Here is a 23291-nt window from a genome sequence, read left to right as displayed (position 1 = left end):
ACCTTATGTACTAAATTTAGAGGGATGTTTACCGCCATTAATCTTTCATGTTGGTCGATATATAAAAAAACAACAAAAAAACACGTATGTTCTACTTTTGATTCCTTTATTCACTCCATAGTTATTATTACTTAAGAACAATTAGTTCGTGTTTCTACATATACAAGAAGCCTATTATCTCTGCGTCCTCTTAATGGTAAGTAATTCCTAGCAACAATATGGAATTGTCTTAATAATGGATTTCTTAATGGGTCGTGATAATAATAATAATAATAATAATAATAATAATAATAATAATAATAATAATAATAATAATAATAATAATAATAATAATAATAATAATAATAATATATAAGACTTCTACGAATATCGAGGAAATTGCACAAATGTTACTTCGTTGTAATGTGTGTTGCATAAGCTTTCCAACGATGCACGAAACATGATTCTGTATTGATTAGGATTGTCACCAGGCCTCCAACGTGAAAGTCTACGATTTTCTTCAAATCGTTACAACCACAAACACAAAATGTTGCGCATCATCAGAGCCAAGAATGCAAGTTTGCATCATCAAGCCACATCCTTGGGGGAAGCATATGGTGGATACTTTATTGCTTTACATACACAATTTTATGAGTGTACACCAAAGGGGGAAGGAACGACATAACCAGAATCCTGATGAAATAAAAAAAGCATGTAGTAACCGTTCCTCGTCCACCGTGGCCCCCTCCACATACATGAAATACATATCAGCCGAAAACTTCATCCTTCAGAAACACATTTATACTAAAATTACCTTCCTAGCTTAATTACTGGGTGAGTTATTGAGATTTAGATTGAGTCATATTAAGGGGCGACCAGGATGTGCATATTTCACAGCGTCAGACTGCTCAATGGCCGTAACTCTGTAAAGATGCATTTTCTGACATATGGTCATATAAACTTTTTTGCTTGTCTACCCATAAGGAATCCACCCCATAAATTGTGCCGTACCTTTTTGTTACACCCTATATATATTACATCTATCTAGAAAGTTACGATGAATTACGTCTCAAGAAATTCCCTTTGATGCAGCAATTCGTTTTGATACACTGCCTTTTAATGCAGCAGTCCCTGGCCTGAAGCATGTGATGTCTAAATGTAAGATAGTTCCACATATTGAAATATAATAAATGGAAATCCCACTACATCCTCTTATAAACCGAATTTCTAATAATAAGATGTTCCTGCCTTGGAATTCTTTAGGTTTGGAGGCACGAAATTTTGTATTTGGACTTTTCATTTAACATAGGTAAACACGTATTTCAGGATTTTTATATGGCCTTGATTATGGAACCACCTAGACCAAGAACTAGACCCAGATCCAGCATTAGATTATTAACCAATTGTTCAGACTTGAGAACCAACAGTTTCTTATAGAAACATGAACATCATATTATTAAAACACGACCCAAATAAAACAGTAAAATATACTTCTGTAGTACCTGTAGTTGTAAGGGAGAAACAAGTTTAAGTGCTTCCCAGTGATGTCGGAAGGCCTTTTCTAGAAAAGACTTAGTCCCCTGTAATTGTTCTACCAATCGATAGCCCAAGTATATATTATACTGTATTTTCTAACGTATTTAATTATATTATTATTATTATTATTATTATTATTATTATTATTATTATTATTATCACTACTACTACTACTACTACTAATAATAATAATAATAATAATAATGCACCTATAAAGCTGAATTAGTGGTAACAGTTGGTAACACTGTGGTGGCTCCCATAGCTCTTTCAATGCACTACATTTTGAAAATCCTGTGTGAAACCCTGAAAAATAGTAAATGACGTGGCATTTGAACACTGCCATAGTAACTGCGAGGTTTGTTTGCTGGTCCACTTTAAACACTGATCCCATTTATTGGAATAAGTATTTCTAATACCAATCCTTTCTAAGCCCGTAAGGTTACAATTTAGGTACAGCCTGTTTCCTTATTATTAGAGGTAGAACCTACCATTAATCGAAACAAAATGAAATTAACTGGAAACAAAAAAAAAAAAAAATCATTGCTCTATCTTGACTACGCAATTCGTTTACCTATCTTTGATGCAGGATATATTGATTTGGTTCACAGTAAGAATTCATGTAGTTTTAAGTCCCATTTTATAGTGCTGATTCAGGTCTTATAAAGCATGACTGCTAAGGAGTGACGCTAAATACAAATTTAAGGAAATTAAGTGTTATGTTCTAACTAAATTTCGGAATACTACTTTTTGTTTTATTGAAAAAGTAAATTTGCAGTTCATGTATTGAAGCTGTTGTAAAGCTTTGTTTTTGTCTTTCTTTTCCTTTTTTTTTTGTCTTTTTATATCATTAAAAGATGGGCTTTCCTTGAAAATATAGTGTCGTTGTGTTCTCATAATGTAACTAAAGTTATATAATAATTAGTCATTATTATGTTCCCTTAAGGCTTCGTACGCCTCTGTACACTTTTCCAACTTTTGAATTAACCAATAAAGTAAGATATATCACACGACTGCAAGCAATAGAGGTGCCCTTATTACTCCTTTTCCATATCAACAAGAGAAGCAACATTCGTAATTAGCATGCCGAGCCGGAGCAGCTCTATTTATAGAGCAAAAAAACATCTCAACTTGTGAGTAACGCTAATGCGCAAGTTGTGAAACATTTAAAAGTTAGTTGTTGTTAAGTGTTAGGTGAAAATATTTTGATATTCATATTTCTTATAAATGCAAGAAGTCTTATTTTGCCAGTCATAGTATTTTCCAAGAGTTCACAATCAGGACGGTAGTTTATCACCAGCTGTACTATCTATACCAGGAGCCGAGATATTTCTCTTGCCTGCATAAGCTTAATGTTTGAGGAGAGACAGCTAGTGTATATAATCTTTGACATGATAGCATTTGAACAGCTCTTTCCGAATGAAATATTGTAAATGTGTTGTTTCCTATCTCTGCTATTGTGTTATTTTGGTTTTCTAGAAAACAGTTCGTACCTTTTATTTCAAATAGCTAACCAACTACTTCGTAATAAATATTGAATTACCGCCAATTCAACTCAGAATATTTCCCCTTGTTCCCCACTGAAAACTTATTTAAGCTAGTTTGGAAGATTCGTTTGAATGATAAATTATTTATTGTGTAGTTTTGGGAAGATCCAAGTTATCACTTACATTTCGGGCATCAAGTTTCGCCTATTCAAGATTTGCCTAATACCTCCTAACTATGAAAAAGTCAATCAAAGCGATCCACAAACTTAATTTTCTTAGGCGAAAGTTGATTTTTCTTTTAAACTTGGTTTAACTTGCATATGTTGGTAGGTCTGCATCTCATTAATAATCAACATGTTCTCTTGAAACTATTTTTTCGCTCTTATTAAATAGTTTAGTATGTAGAGGATCATTTTGACAGCCCCAGCAAAAATTAGCAGCTTAATGAAAATTGCAGAATAGTTTATTTTTATAAAGTATAGTAATATCATTAAAAAAAGTACCCAAACTTTTTTTTTTTTCGAATTTCATCTAATATGGTTGCTATATCCAACTTGGCAGCCACCGTCCATAGATCAATCATATCTTCCTTGATTTCTTACCTTAGGTTCAATTCTTGTCTTGGAACTTGAATCAAAATATTTTGTAAATAAAATTTCATTTCGCCTGTTATAAAATTCATTTTTTGTAAGTCAGGTTGATATAAAATTGCAAATGATAGAGTAGGCCTGTATCGCTTAATCTTGTACCTGTATTTTTTCAAGGGTATTTTTCTGATTATTTGTTTCTTTTTGCACTTATAATACTTGCATAAGTCAAAAATAAAAGAAATTATGTCAAGATGCCATAATTACAATTGATATATACAAAATATGCTATATTTGATAATAATGGGGCATTATATGGAAGATTGTACAAACATGCTCCTGATGGCACACCTTCACTACTTGTCGTCTGCTCGCATTTGCTTTTATGGGTAAAACTGAGGTGTGAGTGACTGGTGTGAAACAAGTGTTCTGTATGTGAAATATCGACTGAAAACTATTTCGTCACCACCATGCGATACCTAAAAGTGTAATTGGAAACATTACCCCATTTTTACTAGTTCTTCAGGATTCGTAGATTTGTTAAATATGCTCACAACCTGTTACAATTAACTATCTATCTCTCGAACAGTTTCTAACAAGTTTTCTTCTCTCTCTGGAACCGATACAAAATCGTGTCACTTCCTGAAAATTCATTTAAAAGCAGTATCATATCATTCATGTTTCCTCATGTATTTTCATGTATCTAAACATTTTGGTTGATTAATGAAATTTACCTTCTTCATGAAAGAGTTTTAAGAAATCAGAAAAAAATACGCTTGGAAGAAACCGATACAAGATTATGCGACACAAGCCTACTCTATCATTTGTAACTTATATCTATCTAACCTACATAAATGTAAACGAAAGGACATTTTATTTACAAAATATTTTCTTATAAGTTCCAAGACTGTATAATTGAACCTAATACGATTGGTTTGGTTTTGGGTTTAGCGTTCCTTTCAGCACCGAAGCTATGTGAGACATGGACCTACAGCTTAACGTGGGTCCCGAACCGTATGAGCTCTTGGCGGGAATCGAACCCGGACATTCCACACTAAAGGCGAGTACGCTATCCGCTTAGCCACGAGGTTGCTCCGAACCTAAGATAAGAAATCAACGAAAAGATTGTTATTCTATAGAAATTAGATATGGCAGCTATATTGGGTGTAGCTTAAGGTGGATACCTGGACACTTTTAAGTTATGAATATACTTGGTGGAAAGAAGCTATCCTGGAAGTTTCATTAAGTTACTATTTTTTTCCGGATTCAGACCCTACATACTGGGCTCTAAAGTTTGTACTTAATTAAAAATTAACATTTCTAACGTCGATCGTATACATAATCGTATACTATGTATTCATATACCGTAATTGTGCTTATACTGATTCTTGGTATTTAACTTTATTTTACGATTTATTCAAATTCTCGTAGAATTAGAATTTATGGTACTCTATTGTATAGTTTCTGTAACACATGTTGTAACTTCATGTAACGTTTTCATATCTCGATATCAAACGTATAATATCTAGGCATATACTGAAGGCCCAATTGTGCTCACACTGTTTTAATAATTTATATATATATATATTTCTTTTAAAAATAGAAACTTACAACTTTTGTCATTTCTTGTCAGTACTACGAACATAATTTCGCATTTGGCAAATCTTGAAAGGCGAATTTTGAATTCAAGATTCGCCTACACTTTCTCTTGACTTAATATATGTAAATTCCATTGCCTGAGATTATTAGGCGAATCTTGAATAGACGAAAGTTGAAGTCACCCTTAAATTCTGAGTGTTTTTGGACAAGTAAATAAAAAAAAATAATTTTGCTTTCTGCTAAACAAATATGAGGAAATCTATTGATTAAAAATCGTTACGTTCAAATTGATTATTTATTCCCTGACTACTTCTTGTATCAAAACCTGATTGACAACCAGAGAATGAGAATAGTGAAGTTGAAAGGGAATCTGAAACCTCTGTCGAATTAGAAAATTTGACATTACTACAGAGGACAGATCTAGAGAGATGGTTCGGAAGGTAATAATAATAATAATAATAATAAACTAATAATAATAATAATAATAATAATAATAATAATAATAATAATAATAATAATATCATCAGCAGAATTAATAAAAGTAGTGTAGGACGTTGATAATAACAACCATCTAACCTTATCTTTCCAAATATTAGTAAGTTAGTCGTTACAAAGACTAAAGTAGACTTTGTCTCAAAACAGACTGATAGCAAACCCCACGAAACTGTTTTGGAGTAGTATAAATCAGAAAGTTATATACATGGTTTGAATTTCTTGAAACCTAGTTTCAACTATGGTTTGTCTGAAAGAATATAATCACGTTTGAAACTCTTTGCCCTGTTTTGTATTAAAATAAACCCAAAGGGAATCAATTTAAATTTCGATCGTTGTACCAATGCACTGAAAACGATGGCGTGACCTGTGAAATATAGTTTGTCACAAATTTTCCTTCTTTTGTTAAAATTGATTTGTGTATTGCATTTTTAAAGCAAATATAATTATTGATGATGAACTCTGAAAGAAAGAGTTATTTGATTAGGTTATTCAGTGATGATAACGTTGAACTAAGGAGTTATTTTATGTCACGCAAACTACTTATTTGCTACTGTTGAATAAAAAATAGCAAGAAAGTAGTTCGTGTACGGACATGGGCAACACGGTGAAAATAAAAAATGTAATAGGTAAATTTACAAAACATAGTGGCAATTTGTTTGCCACACCTCTATGTAAATCAATATCCACCTATAAAATACAATTGCTAATATGAAATAAAATGGTGTAAAATTACATTTTTATCAATAAAATGTCATGTTTTCTTATAAATTTACCCTAAAATTGTAGAAAAAAATGCAGCAAATTTTGGGATTTAATCTAAGGAAATCTATATCAACTTACAAAACGAAGGGTAAATGATTTTACATTGATATTTGTCGATTAAAATGCACATTTTTCCTGTGAAAACTAAGTTTGGAAAGCCAATGTTTAAATGTATATATTGCAATCGAATCATGTTTTAGAAAGTGAGACATGTCGGGAAATGCGTTTATTTCTTCTTCTATAGAATTGATCTAATTAAAAAGTTTATCCTAAACAAATATTTAACAGTACAATATATTTACTAAATTAATTTCAAAATTATAGGAAATAGTGTACGGTGACTCTGAATTATCCTTCTTTTTTTGTGTATTTCCTAAATTATACAGGGTGTTTCAAAACAACACCTACAATGTTTGGGAGGTGATTCCCAGCACCAAGATAAGACGAAAAATATATACTAACCTGGGTGCACAAATGCTTCCTTTGGAATTAAAGGCTGCCGATAACATGACAAAATAAATTTAGGCCCATAACTCCGGTAATGTGGGACCTATCGTTGTGGGTCAAGAGTTTATTTATTAACTAGTATGCGCTCTATCCAAATATCCATCTTTCAGAATCCTGCGGTACTTCTGCAACTTTTTATCATATGCAGGTGGGGAGTACTTCAAATTATATGCCTGTAGCCAAACTGCCTCTATAAAGATTGTTGCGTGAGTGCCTTAATATTCTTGGATAGCGCATATAATCCGCTAAGTGAATTTTTGATCTGACTACGGCAAGTCTCAGTTCTGGTACTATGGACCTTTAAATTTCATTATTTTCATGTTTCAGACAGCCCATAACTCCGAAAGGAAGCATTTATGAACCCAGGTTGGTATATACTTTTTGTCTTATCTTGTTGTCAGGTATTACCTCACAAACGTTGTCGGTTTTGTTTCGAAACACCTTGTATACGCGCTTCTCTAACAATCAATTCAATTTAAAAGAAGCAGGCAAATACACAGGAGACATTTTGGTATTATCTTATATGTTGTAAGTTTTTTTTTGTGAGAATCGTTTTATTTGTATATATATCTATATTTATCTATCTATCTATCTATCTATCTATCTATCTATCTATCTATCTATATATATATATATATATATATATATATATATATATATATGTATATATGTATATATATATATATATATATATATATATATATATATATATATATATATATATATATATATATATATATATATAAGTGTTCAATTATTATTTTAAACTTAATACTTGGGCTTAAAAAGCATGTTAAATATTCATTTAATTACTGTAATCACTTTGATAATTACGGTTATAGTGTGTGATTCAAATTATGCACCAGAAGTTAAGGATATTTTGATTTTCAAAGCGTCTCGAAAGCTTCCTTTCAAATGCATTAGTGTCTCAGGGTTTTACGTTACCTTTTCAGAGGTGTGAAGAAGTTGTATTCAAAGTAGACAGAGACAAAACAAAGATTCATTTGTGAAAATCAACTTCTAACTGCAGCACTCATTCCTTTCATTGATGTCTGGAAAAGCATTCTATAATATATGCACCCAAAACCATCAATGCCTTTAATCGTTACCGTACACGAGAGTATTCAAAAGTTTATATTAATTAACGCCGTTAATGTCACGTTCTCTCTTGGGTGTTTTAGCTCAAGTAACATCGTTCTGTTGTTCACTATACACAGTATGCCATTAATTAGACTAGAATTCCGTACCATGTCGGTTCTGAATAGAATGAATATGCCGAGGTATTTGCTTGAAGGTCTTTTGCAAAATTGCTACTAACTCTACAAATAACATCTATAGCAAGCACACAGCCGACTTTCAAAGTAGACAGCGTTTTCTGAAGTCAGGAGAACCTCCTCCTCGTTTTGCTCCTATTGAAACTCTGCAAGACATTAATTCGCAATTACCCTATTCTGTCTGCCGAATATTTCAGGAACGTAGGATACATACATATACAGTATATATATATATATATATATATATATATATATATATATATATATATATATATATATATATATATGACCACGAATGACATACTTATAGCCTCGTTTGGAGATGTTACTACAGACGAAGAATATAAAGAGATATTTATTGAGAACAAGAGGTAATTTAACTACTCGGAATCATCTTTCCTTTTTTTCTCATCTGGCTGTTTGGGTCATTTGGAGATACGCAATCAATATCGTGGATTATTTATTTATTTACATGTTTAATGATCACCAGATACAGCTCAGAGGCCATATTATACAGGGTATCTAACAACAACAATGTAAAGGATTTGGAAAGGTATCAGCCAGGGCCTGTTTAGTAGGTATCATCCCGACATTTGCCCGGTAGGACTGAGGAAAACCTTGGACAACCCCAGTCAGGATGATCGGCAATGGGGATCGAACTTACAACATCCCGAATGCGAAGCCAACACTCTACCACTTCAGCTACTTCTATTTCTTTCAAAGGAGAAATTCATGACTTTACTTGTCATTGTTTTAATCTTTTCAGTGACATCCGAAATAATAATAATAATAATAATAATAATAATAATAATAATAATAATAATAATAATAATAATAATAATAATAATAATAATTATTATTATTATTATTATTATTATTATTATTATTATTATTATTATTATTTATTATTATTATTATTATTATTATTATTATTATTATTATTATCCGAATACCACTCTGTTCGATCTATATATTCTTATGTGAAACGAATGCAATATTCGCAAATTGGCTTAACTGTTTCTCACTACAATTTGATGATTGCTAGGCAGATATACGTATTTATATGTAAAACACGAAGAATAAATTAACGAAAGGAATTCACACTACCCGCGTATATTACTGTTACTCATGTATTTTTGGTAAAATGCATTTGAAAATAATAAACCATATTAGGGATGTAGCCTGAAGATTTATCTAGGAGGAGCCCGTTGTTTCTGAGGGGGCGGCTATAATTTATACACAAAGCCAAAAAAAAAAAAAAAAAATGTGTTACAGATAGTGATTTTGAGGCCTGAAAAAAAGCCGGAAAATTATGGTTTCAATTTTTCTAACATTACGTCATTAGGACACTGACTCCCTAAATTATTTTCCTTACTTCAAAAATCTTGCATATTTTGCTCATTTTTTGCAGCAGCAGTATTATCTTCTGAGTTGCTCTACGTGCTTTCTTTCCTAAAATGTTCTAATAATGTCATACTCATCTTTTCCTGTGTACAAGGTAAACAAACTTTTCGGTGTGGATTACTGGAAAACCGCACCGAGAAAAATCCGTTATCCGGACACCGATATATTGTACAGCGGGGGACACTTCTAAATGGTACAGGCATATGGAGATTTACGGCTAAGGTGTACCATTTAGAAGTGTCCCCCGCTGTACAAATATACGGTATCCTTATATTTACTACAGAAATCAGTACGGAGCATACGTTATCCATATCCTACCTATGTACTGCTCTTTTCCTCGTTTAGATATAATATCATACCGTTGCAGGATGTCTGACATCTAACTGTCTTCCGTATATTACATACGTATGCGGATCTTACATACGTCAGCTATATGTTACATATGTCCATCGCTATGTGAAATCCTGACCGCCTATATACAGTTCTTTTGTTCGTATGGAAAGTGTGTTTATTCGCAACACTTTTACGGAAAGTACTTGTAAAATATTTTTTTCAGTTATACGTTTGCTGTATATTAAGTCGAAAAACTACAGGATTTTCACATGTAACCTACGTTTTTACGTATGTCATATACGCATTTTTCTCAGTGCGGTGTTGCCAAGTAACAGAAGTTTTTCCATGTCAAAGGAATTTGATACATTTCCGTTTTAAAAGTAACTTCAGTTGTCACTTTTCCGTTCACGATACAAATTCTCGCACTGGCATATATTGACAATTATTTTAAAACAGGCTTATATAAAATATTTTGTTTATGCTTTATATTGGACATGATTCGCTATGAGCACGAGGTCAATCAGTTGTAGCAAATGTGATAACAAGCTTTGCATTTGGTAATTCCTTACATGGAAGAGATACCATACTATTTATCGATTGGTAAGGGTCGGTAAATAATTTACGTCAATTATTAATTATGCGTAAACTTATTTTTAAATGACTGAAACTAGGTAATCTTACGATGATGTTTTAAAATCTAATCATTTGGAGGGCCCAGGAAATGTAAATGGCCACGAGAGAATATATAGGTCTTACTCGGATTTTGAGTACAGTTTCACAATCAAATTTCCGTAAACTGTAAAATATAGTGATTACTCTGTCAATTACCATAAATTGCATGCAACTTTTGAGCTGCGCAGACGCAGTTCACTAGGGAGTGAGAACCATGCGCTAACAAATAATACACTGGAGAATGAAATATAATAAAAGTTAAAACAAGATGATAATCGATATAAATGTAGAGGATGAATATGACATGTCCGACCTACACCAAATAAGTTGGAAGAAGTTATTTGTTTAGTTCTTCTTGGTCAACCTGTAGGAGCATTTATGTGACACTTTATTTGACTTTGTGACCTTTTATGCGCAATTAGGATATTCAAATTCATGAACGACTACAAATTGAAGGCTGCGAGGGGACGGTTGCAAGTAACAGCTGTAATCATAACACTATAGTTCAACTAAACAACGGTGAAAATAGTGGGGAAATTATAAATGATCGAAACTGAATAGTTTACAACGCTCATTTTGAAATGCCGTTAGCAAATTAAACTTACAAGAAATGGCAAAAAAAATCAGTGAAATTTGGCGTTATACCAAGCATAGTTTTGGGGGAAAGCGAACATGTCCGGTGGGGATACGGGGGGAGAACAAAATGTGATTAGAAGGGAAAATCCTCCATTCCCCGGTAATTCGCACCCTGCTTTGAATATTTAGAGACAAAGTTTCATGCTTGTCGCATCTATAATGTTAATTATCTGTTTTGTTTTCCAGGTCAAGATGGCCGACGATCGCGAAAATGGACAAATCTGAAGAAAGAGCCGCCATTAAGTACTTCCAGAAGAAGGACTTAATACCCATGGAGATTTATGAAGACATGGTGGATGGCGACCCTACATACCAAATCATCAAGAACTGGTCACGTGAGTTCCGGTGCGGCAGGGAACTGTGAACATGCATCAGGTGCAGGACCGCCCATAACAGTGTGCACACCAGAAAACATTAACATGGTTCAAGACCTGATAATGGCTGACAGACAACTTACTATGTAAAGGTTAGCATATGTCAGGGGTGTAGCCAGCAGGTTTGTGTAGGGGGCCCGTCGTTTTTGAGGGAGCTACATTACAAAGCCAAAAAATGTGTTGCTGCTAGTGTTTTTGAGGCCTGAAAGAAAGGAAAATCTTGATTTCCTTCTGGAAGATTAAAAACACTATTTTAGCTTATTATTATTATTATTATTATTATTATTATTATTATTATTATTATTATTATTATTATTATTATTATTATTATTATTATTATTATCCATAAATTATATTCAAGATAGTTCTTAATATGCTTAATCAAGAACTACTGCCCGGGACCAAACGCTATACTTTTGTGCATAACTATAAAGGTTGAGTTGATTTTGAGTTTAACGTCCCGTTAAGCAGCAAGGCTATACGAGACGTGGACCTATTGATTAACGTGGAATCCGAACCACATGAGCTCCCGCCGGGAATCGAGCCCGGGCCTCCCACGCCAAATGCGCGTACGCTAACCGCTTAGCCACGAAGGAGCTCATAACTATGAAGGTAACCAAGAAAGTTCTATCCCTTTTCGTGGAGGTATATGTTCAATTGGACCTCACACTGTGAGTTGAATGCGAATGGAGATAAGGCGAACGTCACTTGTTGGTGTAAGTTTATCCAACATACTACCTGGTTGTGGCAATTCAGACACACCGCGAACTTGCGTAAAGACAGAGGACATGGGACATCCACAGAGCATCATAAGAGCATGCATGCTGAACGAGTTCAAATGGAGGTCAAACCGCCGCTGTAGTGGGACAGAAGATATGCCAGGCCTTTGGTGAGGGTGTCGTGACGACACGGACATTGCAGTGATGGTTTAACAAGTTTAAGAACGATGACGAAACACCCGAAAACACCACGTGCCAGAAGACCAACACATGTACAAAGAGGAACTGGGACTACAATTCAGTATGTGGTGAGACCATTCGGCAGTACATCCATCAACTTGTGAAGCACTACAAGTTGGGTCGATGGGTCTCTCATATTTTGACTCCGGGCCAGAAGGCAACGCGGTAGTCGCCTGTGTTTATTTACTGTTTCGGAGCCATTTTTGGACAGGGCGTTGAATGTGATAAAAGTGAGTCCTATACGAAGCTCCACGGCGCCGTCATCATTGGTTAGCGTCCCATGAATCGATTTCAAAACAGCAGAAACCAGCACTGTACCAGAAGAAGGTCCTTCTGTGTGTTTGGTGCATCGTGCATCGGGAGCTGCTACCAGCTGGTCAGAGTATCAATACAACTGTGTAGTGTCAGCAGTTGAGCTGTGCTCAACAAAAACTCAAAACTCTGGAGCCATCACTTCTGAATTGCAAATGGGTTCTCGTTTACGGGACAACGCTAAGTCCCACGTGGCTAGGATGACTCAGGACACCATTTTCCGCCTTGGATGGGAAACAATATTGCTTTTCTTGGTTACCTTTATATTTAAATTTAAGACCTTGTATACGGAACCTATCTATACAAGATTGATTTTCTTTGAAATTTCACTTAATTTCTTTCTGGTTTCCTGACAAAAATATTTATTTATTATTCGTGACTAAATATATATATTTTTATTACACTGAGTAGAAATAAAAGAGAGCGAATAAAATCCAAATTGAATAAAAACATTGTTTCTCACCAAATTTTCCATCCTCTATGTCTTTTAAAACACTTGTTAAAGCATATAAAATATACTGTACTTACAAATCAGTTTAGTACCTTTGTTTTATGGCTGTATTTGTAGAACCTTGTTAAAAATTTTGTCTTCAAACTGTCAAATATAAATCGCAGTAAATTGTGTAATCTGCTATTACAAAAAAGTATCCTATTTTTCGATCGGCATAAGGAAGAGATACTATACTATTTTTCGATCGGTATGGAAAAACAATATTTCTCCATACTATTTTACCATAAATTATTAGTTGTCAATAAACTTTGTTACTTTTAAATGAATGAAGCAAGATAATTTTACTATGATGTTTTAAAAGCTGGTCATTTGGGGGGGGCAGGAAACCATTTGGAGGGCCTGGCTCCGATGTCCCCCCCCTTGTCTACACCCCTGGCTTATGTTACTAGCTTGTCACTCGGTTTAATAAACACAATTTTACACCAACACTTGGAGGTGCACAGGGTATCAGCCCGATGAGTACAGCGAAATTAACCACTGACCAAACTGTGAACAAGTCCGTTGTTGAGAGACAAATTTGGCCGTGATTAAGAAACACCCGGGTAACTTTCTTGCTAGTTGTGTGACCATAGATGCATACACAAGTGAAACCTGAGTGCATCAATACGATCCAGAGTCCAAGCAACAGAGCATTTAGTGGCGGCACCATGTTTTTCTACCCCCAAGGAATTCAAGACAATGTCATCAGCTGACAAGCTTATGGGCACATTTTTTTTTTGAGATAGTAAGGGGATACTCTTCATTGAATGTATTCAGCCCAAAAGACAATTGCAAGTGACTATTATTCACAGTTTACTCCTAAAGTTAGGGAGGCAATCAAGGAGAAACGCAATGGGATGATACACAGGAAAGTGCTACTGCTGCACGACAATGCATCTGCTCACATAAGTCGACTTACCGCCGCCGCTTTTGCTGATGTCGCATTTGGAATACTTGAGCAACCTCTCTACTCTCCAGATCCTGCCCCAAGTAGCTTTCACTTGTTCCCCAAGCTTAAAAAGCATCTGCGAGGACAAAGTTTTCCAGCGATGAGGATGTTATGCAGGCTGTCGAAAAATGATTTCTAGCAGTCATCAATTTTCTTTAAAACTGGTATTCGTGCTCTATAACATAGATGGGAGAATTGCATTACGGTAAGGGTAATATGTGGAAAAATGGCAGCTCTCCTTTGTCAGGGACAATGATTGTTGAACATCCCTCTCAAAATTCTCAAATCATTGCTATATTTACAACTTCTTATAAATAAAACTAGAAATTATCCACTTGTGTCTACTGGCCCTTCTACTATTTGTGCAAAATACGTATTATACGATTATAGCACACCTTAAAAATTTTTGCCCTGCATTTTGAAACGAAAAAAAAATATACAATGATTATATTTGAATAAAACGGTACATTTTGTTTAATATATTTGGCAAGTAATGCAATCCACCGGTGAAGTTTCGTCTTTTTTTTTATTTTTGGATATGTGTATGTGGATTAATTATTTTGTTTTGTTTATTTGCTCATATTTGATGTTAATTAAAGTAAAATGAAATGAAATATTCCAGCTTAACGTCTCACAATTATACCTTTTAGGCTAAGCAAGACAGATGATCCAGGCAAGTGAATGATAATGGAAGAATTGGTAGAATGAAAATGTGGGAGGAAACGGAAGTACCCCGAGAAAACTCACACACACAATTTTGCCAATCACTAACTTACTCCACCGGAATCGAACCATTAACCACAAACACCAGAGGTAAGCGCTCTTCCTCTGAGCCATTGTGGCCTCCATGATGTTAGTTAAGTCAGGACTATCCATGAAATAATAATTTTCATCAAATTTACTCATTTTAAAATGAAACCAGAGTTTGAATAGCACAATACACATTTCCCTCGGTCTTGTTAAGACATTTTGCAGGTTAATAAAGGTCAACGTACTTAGGGAAATTTAAACTGGAACCAACAGAAGGGTATGCTTTAAATACATGTTTGCTCGGCAGATTATGCATGCATGTATACTTTACCCTAATTACTAATAATAATACAATGAACTTTGAGCTTTAGGCTATTAGTAAAACAAATGATTTATGTTTGTTTTTGTTAGGATTATTTGATGTTTAAAATCCATAGTGATGTTCTTAATACTCCATCACATCGCAATTGGTCATCCATTTTTTCTTTTATTTTTTTTTATATTGAAGATTAAATTAATCGTTTTCCACAGAACTTGTTTTAAATCAGCGAAATAAATCGCGTTTCCTGTTCTTGTCATTTTTTTTTCCTTTCACAATGTCAATTGCATGAGTTACAAACAGCTGCTTCCGATTTCGTCGTTTATTTTTCCGAATGATCTCGCTATCTCGTTCCAGCCTCTCTAGCTAATACCTCAACGGAGGAAAATTAGCATACTAATATTTTAGTCAACGTAACATCAGCGAATCTAACGAAGACCTTTTGTGGTGTATATTAAAGGGAGAAACGCGCAGCAATTGTACGCACAGTGATAGGTTGCTAAGCAACCACAATTTCTGTGCCAAAAGCAAGATCGAGATAAAGAGAGTCCGAGCAACGAAAACATATATAGAGCCGGATGTAACGATGATGTGGATGGTGGCAGGCGAGGAATATTTCCCTTTGGACACTTTTCGGTCCCAGAAGTGCTCTTTACGAGTACAACCACAAGCTTGTCTTACAAAAGCCACAAGAATTCTTAACTTTTTTTTTTGTTATATTAATCCCGTTGTTCTTATTTTCTCTCACTTTTTTTTAGTACGCGTGAGGATTCACTGCTTCTTCTTTTACAGACTAGTCATTGTAACTAAAGAAAAAAAAACTCTGCTCTTGCTACAAATATACACAATAACAACAAAACTAGGCTGCTTGATGAAAAAAAAAATAAATGAAATCTGTGAGTTTTACGTACCACGGTTACGCCAGTTAGGCTAAAGGAGACGGAGATGATGAGTAATGAATTAAATGGTGGAATGAAAAACGTGGGAGGAAACGGGAGAACCCCGAGGAAACCCACGCAGACAGTGTTTGTCCACCACAAGGTTCACATGGCGGGGGCTGGTATCGAACCCGTGACCCCAAGCACCAGAGGTGAACGCTCTACCACTGAGCCACCGCGGCCCCTACTGCTCGATGACGTGGAATAAAGCAAATGTTATTATTCTGCTATAACCTTTATCTTATTTTTTAGCTAATAGCGTGTCGTTTGTCAGTACGTAATCATGTAGGCAACAAATCACACAAAAGCATGCTTGTCAAATTTCTCCCAATAATAAGTGAAAGGTTAGACATCTTGCACAAGACCTTAGTGGTTTACTATATGCCATGTATGTTGTTTGATAACGATGCATATTCGGAAGCTGGGATGGGAAACTTGTATTACTGGTCGGTGTTGACATTCCTTTTAATCCCAAAAAACTGTGTTAATTTATCTTTTAATAGTAACAGGACACAGATGAGTTGAACATTAACCAGAAGCTAGGCTTGTCACCTTGTCAACACCAAGTTGTAGTGACAGCATTAGCTTCATTCTTATGCAGAAATATGTAATATTGCAGCAGCAAAATGACAATTAATATGTGTCCATACACTCATAGTTGGTTAGATTGAAATTAGCGTCCCTTTCAGCACCAAACCTATATAAGACATAGACCTACAATTTAAAGTGGATTACGAAAAACTGTAAAGCGCCCTAATTTTGAAATCTCTTTCACCGGAAATCTTGAAGCTTTTTTTATTCTTGAAGAAGTAAATATAAATAAAATAATTTTACTTTGCATTATTCTTTGAGTCTAGTTGTGAGTAAGATATCCAATACGCAAATATTTGTCATTAATTTGTTCCTCTAATTAGGAGATTCGTAAGACGGAAGCTGGTGGCAGAGAGTATTTCTTTCAGATTTCGAGAAAATGTATGTTAAGCTACTTCGTACCCGGGAATTATTGAAGGAATAATCATAGAGTGCAAACATTATTTTAGAAAGATGTCAGAATAATTTAAAATGGTGTGGCATTAGTATCTCTCGATGTCCATTCTATGTACCATCATTACCTCTGGACAGTGTCAACTTTTCTATTTTTTTTTCCTTTCTGCTACTTCCGAATAATGGTTTCACTTAATTAAAAAAAAATAAATATACAACAATGGAGGTCAGGAAAACCAAAAACAAGCATAACGTTAAACATGCTTTTGGTGATTTCAATGTCAAGTAATTTCTCCATTTTTTTTTTCGTTTCTTCAATATGATTCGAAAACGGAATCATGTGAGCGCTAAACAACTTTAGTAGAGAATACTATTGTCACTTATTAACCTTTAAATTATAGGCAGGGGTGTAGCCACGGTGGGGAGCAATTGGGCCCAGGCCAACCAAATGATTTCCTGAACCCCCAAAAGGACAGCTTTTAAAACATCATCGTAAGTGTACCTCGCTTCAGTCATTTAAAAATAACAAAGCTTGCATTACTAATTTACTGTAAATTACTTACCAATCGAAAAATAGTAGTATGTATCTTCTGTGTAAGAAATGACCAAACGCACAGCTTGCTTATCATATCTGGTACAGTCGATTGATCTAGTGCTGCTATGCGGATCATGTCCAATATGAAACATGAAAATACGTCATATAGGCTCATTTTAAAATAATTTTCAATTTATGCCAATTCGAGAATTTGTATACTGAACAGAAACGTGACCATTGAAGTTCATTTTAGAACACGGATGTACTAAATTCCTTTGACATGGAAACATTTCTGTAGTTTGGCAACGTTGTTTATTTCAGTAATCCACGCTGAAAATTTGCTTATCTTGTGCACAGGGAAAGGGGCAGTAGTTTGGACCGGAGCAGTAGTTCTTGGTTAAGCATAATAAAAACTACCTGACATAATATTTATGAAAGTAAGCTTAAAAAAATGTTTTTAGTTTTCCGACGGAACCCAAAATTATCCACTCTTTTTTAAGGACTCAAAATCGTTAACTGTAACACAATATTTTTTGGCTTTGTACACTTTAGCTGCCTCCTCCTCACACACAACGGGCACCTCATAGATAAACCTGCTGGCTACACCCCTGATTATAGGTTTAAGCTATCTAAAACTATCCGAATTTCCCATTTGACAAATATTTCTTGGATGCAGGTGAAGTTATTGTAACAGTAATGTACTATCAACAGTAATGTTATTCTCTACAATGAAACAGAACTAATGGGCGAATTCGGGTCCCATTCCAAGGTGGGAAGTTCTTCAAATTTTAACATATTTCGGTGGGTCGGATTCCACCATGAACTTCAGGTTCGTGTCTCATACAGCCCGGGTGCTGAGACGGAACACTACATTTCAACTAGCCAATCTACTAATGTGTGATTTGATATTGTTATATGTTGCGAAACTTCACAAAACGTGAAATCATCGAGTATAGAGCAGGTAATTAAATTGTAAAATTTTCCAGAGTAGATAGCTTGAGTTTTATTTATAATAGCGGCACTAACTGAATACTTTACCATTGCTTAGGACAAGTTGAACGTGCTAGAAACTTGAAATTTGAACAATACATAGAATTTGTGACGTGATGTACAGAAAGGAAGGACTTTTGCAAATTCGATGCAGAAAGGATAAATTGAATGTTGCAATCATTATATTAAGATGTTCACATAGTTCTATCCCTTAAGTTTATAGACACGAAATTCAATATTTTGACTTTTCTTTACTAAAACTAATAAAACACCTGTTTCCTTTTTCCCTTTTAAGTTTGTCCTAAACAGGAACAAAAGTATGAAATAAAAATGTGATGTGCATACATTTATTCCTTAAATTTATCGAAAATATCTATATTGGTTTTTGATTTAAAGCAATTAAACAAACGCTCTTTTTTTGGTTTGAAATAGAATTTAAAGAAAAAAGAACAGGAAGGAAAAGATATAAAGGTGAGTGGTTCGCTAATCTAGTGTTTTTTTTTTCAAATATTAAAATACAGTTTAAAAACATATACATAAGTATTTTAAATGAAAAGTACAAATGCTAAACTTGATGTCTTAAAGGATTCCATGAAACTAACATCCAATTATTGGAAAATCGATTTGAAAGTGAGTGAAAATGATGTTGCAATTATTATGTGTTGTAATATATCAATATCTCAAAATTTCTTAAATTTTGTGACATTTTATTTTTTTTTATTTATTTTTTTTGTATTTTAATTTTTCACTTAAAATAGTTAAAAATGAGTTTCAGCGTATTAGAGAAGATATGTTCGTAGCTAGCTGATATGTAGGGAGTTGAGCCACCCCAACCTGTGAACAATTTCAGCCCCTGAAACTTGTAGTTGTTTGTTTGTAAATTAAAGTAAGTATGAAAATCTCATAATACATTTAGGTGAGTCGAAGAAACACTAAAAAAGTACCAAAAATAGCCCCGGCGAGAGCTTCGAACCACCAACCTTATGATTACAGGGCGGGTGTTCTTCCGACTTCACCACGGAGTCGATGAAGGAAACGACGCTTGTAAAGGAATGAATATTTGAGATCTTTTTAATTTGGTCAATCAGATTGATCCTTTAACGGCGAATGAAACAATAAATGTTTGGGATAAGATAAAATGCGTTCGCCATGTAATTTTGTAACAAAATGACTCGTGTCTATTTACATTATTTCATAGTTCTCCTATAATCACTTTCTAATGGTCAACGACAGTTGCCATCTAAATTCATACAATTATCGCACTTATCTCAAGATTTTTCACTTCATCATGTTGAGACAGAGGTTATTATTGATCCCCGGAGCGGACTTTAGGAACAATTCGTCAGGAAAAAATAATATGTGATAATAACCGCATGCACATGACTGGCGATAGTTCGCGTTGGTAACTTCGCGATTATCCACGACGAATCGAAGGAGCGCTGACCAAAACGAAGTCGTCGCTCTTACGCAGTGGTAACCTCAACATCCCGAATCGAGATATCTGTTTCGACTCGATGAAACCCTGCTGCCAATGGGACATAAGCGGCAATCCTTCGACTCGTCGCTATATTGACGATCGACGTTTACCCGCAAGTGGGCCACTAGGTGTAGGCGACGTTTACGGCATGGGGTAGGTCCACTTCTTATATAGCCTCGGTGCTGAAAGGGACGTTAAACTCAAAATCAACTCAACTCAACTTAACAAAAAATACAGTGCTTCGCATCATACATCCATATATACTTACCATGTGCTTTATAATAGCACTAGTCAACAAATTTTAACTTTTTTTCTGCCACATGAGAGAAAACACATGCTCTTAAAGGAACTTTGGCCGCTGAATTCGAATTTGCAATCCGTTTTTCTCTATCACGCACAGTTTTCCCGTGACAGAGGGATTTTCGGGAAATTTCCCCCAAATTTACATTTTTCTCCATTTTTGTACCTCTAGCTCAGGTACCCTTAGGCACATAAACATATAAATTATATTGTAGGTTGGCTTGATTTATACTTAGTAAACCCTGTAAGTTTCATCTGAGTCACATCATTCTTCATTGAGAAATAAATATATTTCTATAAATATATGCTATGTGTACTGTCCATTTTACCATATACAATAGGTGCAGATAAATCACCTGTAACTTCCACGGGAATTACAATATAAGCAAGGTTTATACTTCATTGGATTTGTAATGAAACATACTTTACAATGCTGTATATACCATGTCCGCCATTTTTATAAGAGGGAAATTCTAGAGGGATTTTTCGGGAAATTCCCTCAAAAAGTAGATTTTTTGTCTCATGTCACTGTTCATATAGTGATACAGAAGCGGGAATTGCGCCAGAATATAGATTTATATCAATTCAATAAATCAATAGCTCACTAGTAAACAAGGTCTTTGCAACATGAAAGAAAACAACAGATCCTAAATGAACTTTGGTCGCTGAATTCGAAAGTGCAATCCGTTTTTCTCCATCACCCACAGTTTTTTTGCGTGACAAGGGGAGGGGCTGAGAAATTCCCTCAAAATATACCTTTCTTTCCACATTTTCGTACCACTGGCCCTTGAAATGTAAATACAAAAATGACACCATATAAAACTTTAATTTATACTTAAGAAACCTCGCAAGTTTCAGGACAATCGCATTATTATTTCTAGAGAAATAAATATAGCTGCATGTATGTTGTTTGTACTACTTATTTTAAGACGTGATGCTGCGTTCTTTGCACCGAAAGAAAAATAAAACACAATTTCATTTACCCATACAGGCACAAATACGAAAAATGAGAGTATACGACATGGAGTAAGAGGTCTGTGGTTTTCTACCACCTGGCATGTGATTGCATTGATACAGCTGTACAACAACACGTGTTTAGCTGATGCAATAAAGCTGCGCAAAATCGGACTCTACTGATAAATTGTCAGGTCCATGGCAAATAGATAAGGAAGTGTTGTATAACTGCATGCATATTGTAGGTTTAGTTTTAATTTGGATTTAAATGTGACAAGTGGTCGTAAGTGCGTGTGCGTGTTTGTTTTCTTTCTCTGCTATGAAGAGATCGCGGCGTGCGTGTATAAACTCGCCGAACACTTTCTGTTACGTGTGTGGAAAATATTCTGTGAAAAGTTAGCGCCGTGCATTAACAGAAACGTTAAAACAAGCTTATTATAGCTATTTTAGGTGTCATGTGGGTGATCAAGACAAAGTGTGGGCTCCTAATGTGTGCTGTGTAACATGCTATTCTACTCTTATTGAGTGGAAAAGTGGCGATAAGCTCGAGCTATGCCTTTTGTGGTGCCAAGGGTCTGGCGAGAACCAACCAGTCATGCTGAAGACTGTTATTTCTGTCTAACAAAAATTTGGGGTCATTCTAAACGAACAAAATCTAATATTGAGTACCCAGATGTTCCATCCGCTCTAAAACCCATACCACTTTACCTGAACTCTCAATCCCTGATCCATACGCACAGTCAGAAGAATCTTCTCCAGCAGAAGAGCAAGTAGATGAGTTGCCCGAACCATCAACTTCCTTTGATCCAAACTATAGCCCAACCAAAAACACACCTCTTCTTGTTAACCAGTCCAGACTGAATGACTTAGTGAGGGATCTAAATCTGAGTAAGCAACGAGCTGAGTTGCTCGGATCGAGAGTTCAAGAATGGAATTTACTGGCTCCTACCACCAGAATTTCAATTTTCAGAAACCGACATTGAACAATTTTCAGGTTACTATATAATGCAAAATTCCCTCTGTGCATGTACAAATATAGATGGTTTAATGGATGCACTAGGTTTCCAACACATCTCTGAAGAATGGAGGTTGTTTATCGACTCCTCTAAAACAAGCCTTAAGGCTGTTTTGCTACATAATGGGAACACTAAACCATCAATTCCAATGGCATATTCCGTAGAGATGAAGGAAACTTATGAAAGTTTGTCTGTGTTGTTAGCTGTGATCAGTGGCGGCGGTTGGACGTCAAAAGTGGGGGGGCAAGACATGATCTCAATATTTGTATATCAATGTTAGTTTTTTGGTTGTTTCTAACATTTTGTTTGACGAAAGGTTGTATAACTATTAGGATACTGTATTTTCCAGTTAAAATACCGAATATCGCGTTTCATATTTTACTAAGTAAATTGACAAGAGCAACACAAGTAGACACTAGCCCTTTGTACTCTTAAACAACGAAGGTGTAAGAAGAGATTTGATTCCTTGCTCATGAACATCTTAAAATTCTGTCTGGAAAATTGTGTGGTCAGATTAGGGGCTTATTTGATAAATTCGCAAAACAAACAGAAATGATAATATTAATCGAACAGAAATGAAAAATAAGGCTTGTTTCGCAAAAGTTATATTGAAACTGGGAATTAATGAACAACTTATATTTTTAATTCCATGCATGTTATTACATGTTATTACTCT

The sequence above is a fragment of the Thermobia domestica genome, chromosome 6, assembly GCF_964235325.1.
Source record: "Thermobia domestica chromosome 6, izTheDome1.hap1.1, whole genome shotgun sequence".
NCBI lineage: Eukaryota > Metazoa > Arthropoda > Insecta > Zygentoma > Lepismatidae > Thermobia > Thermobia domestica.
Note: the sequence above shows the minus strand (reverse complement) of the source record.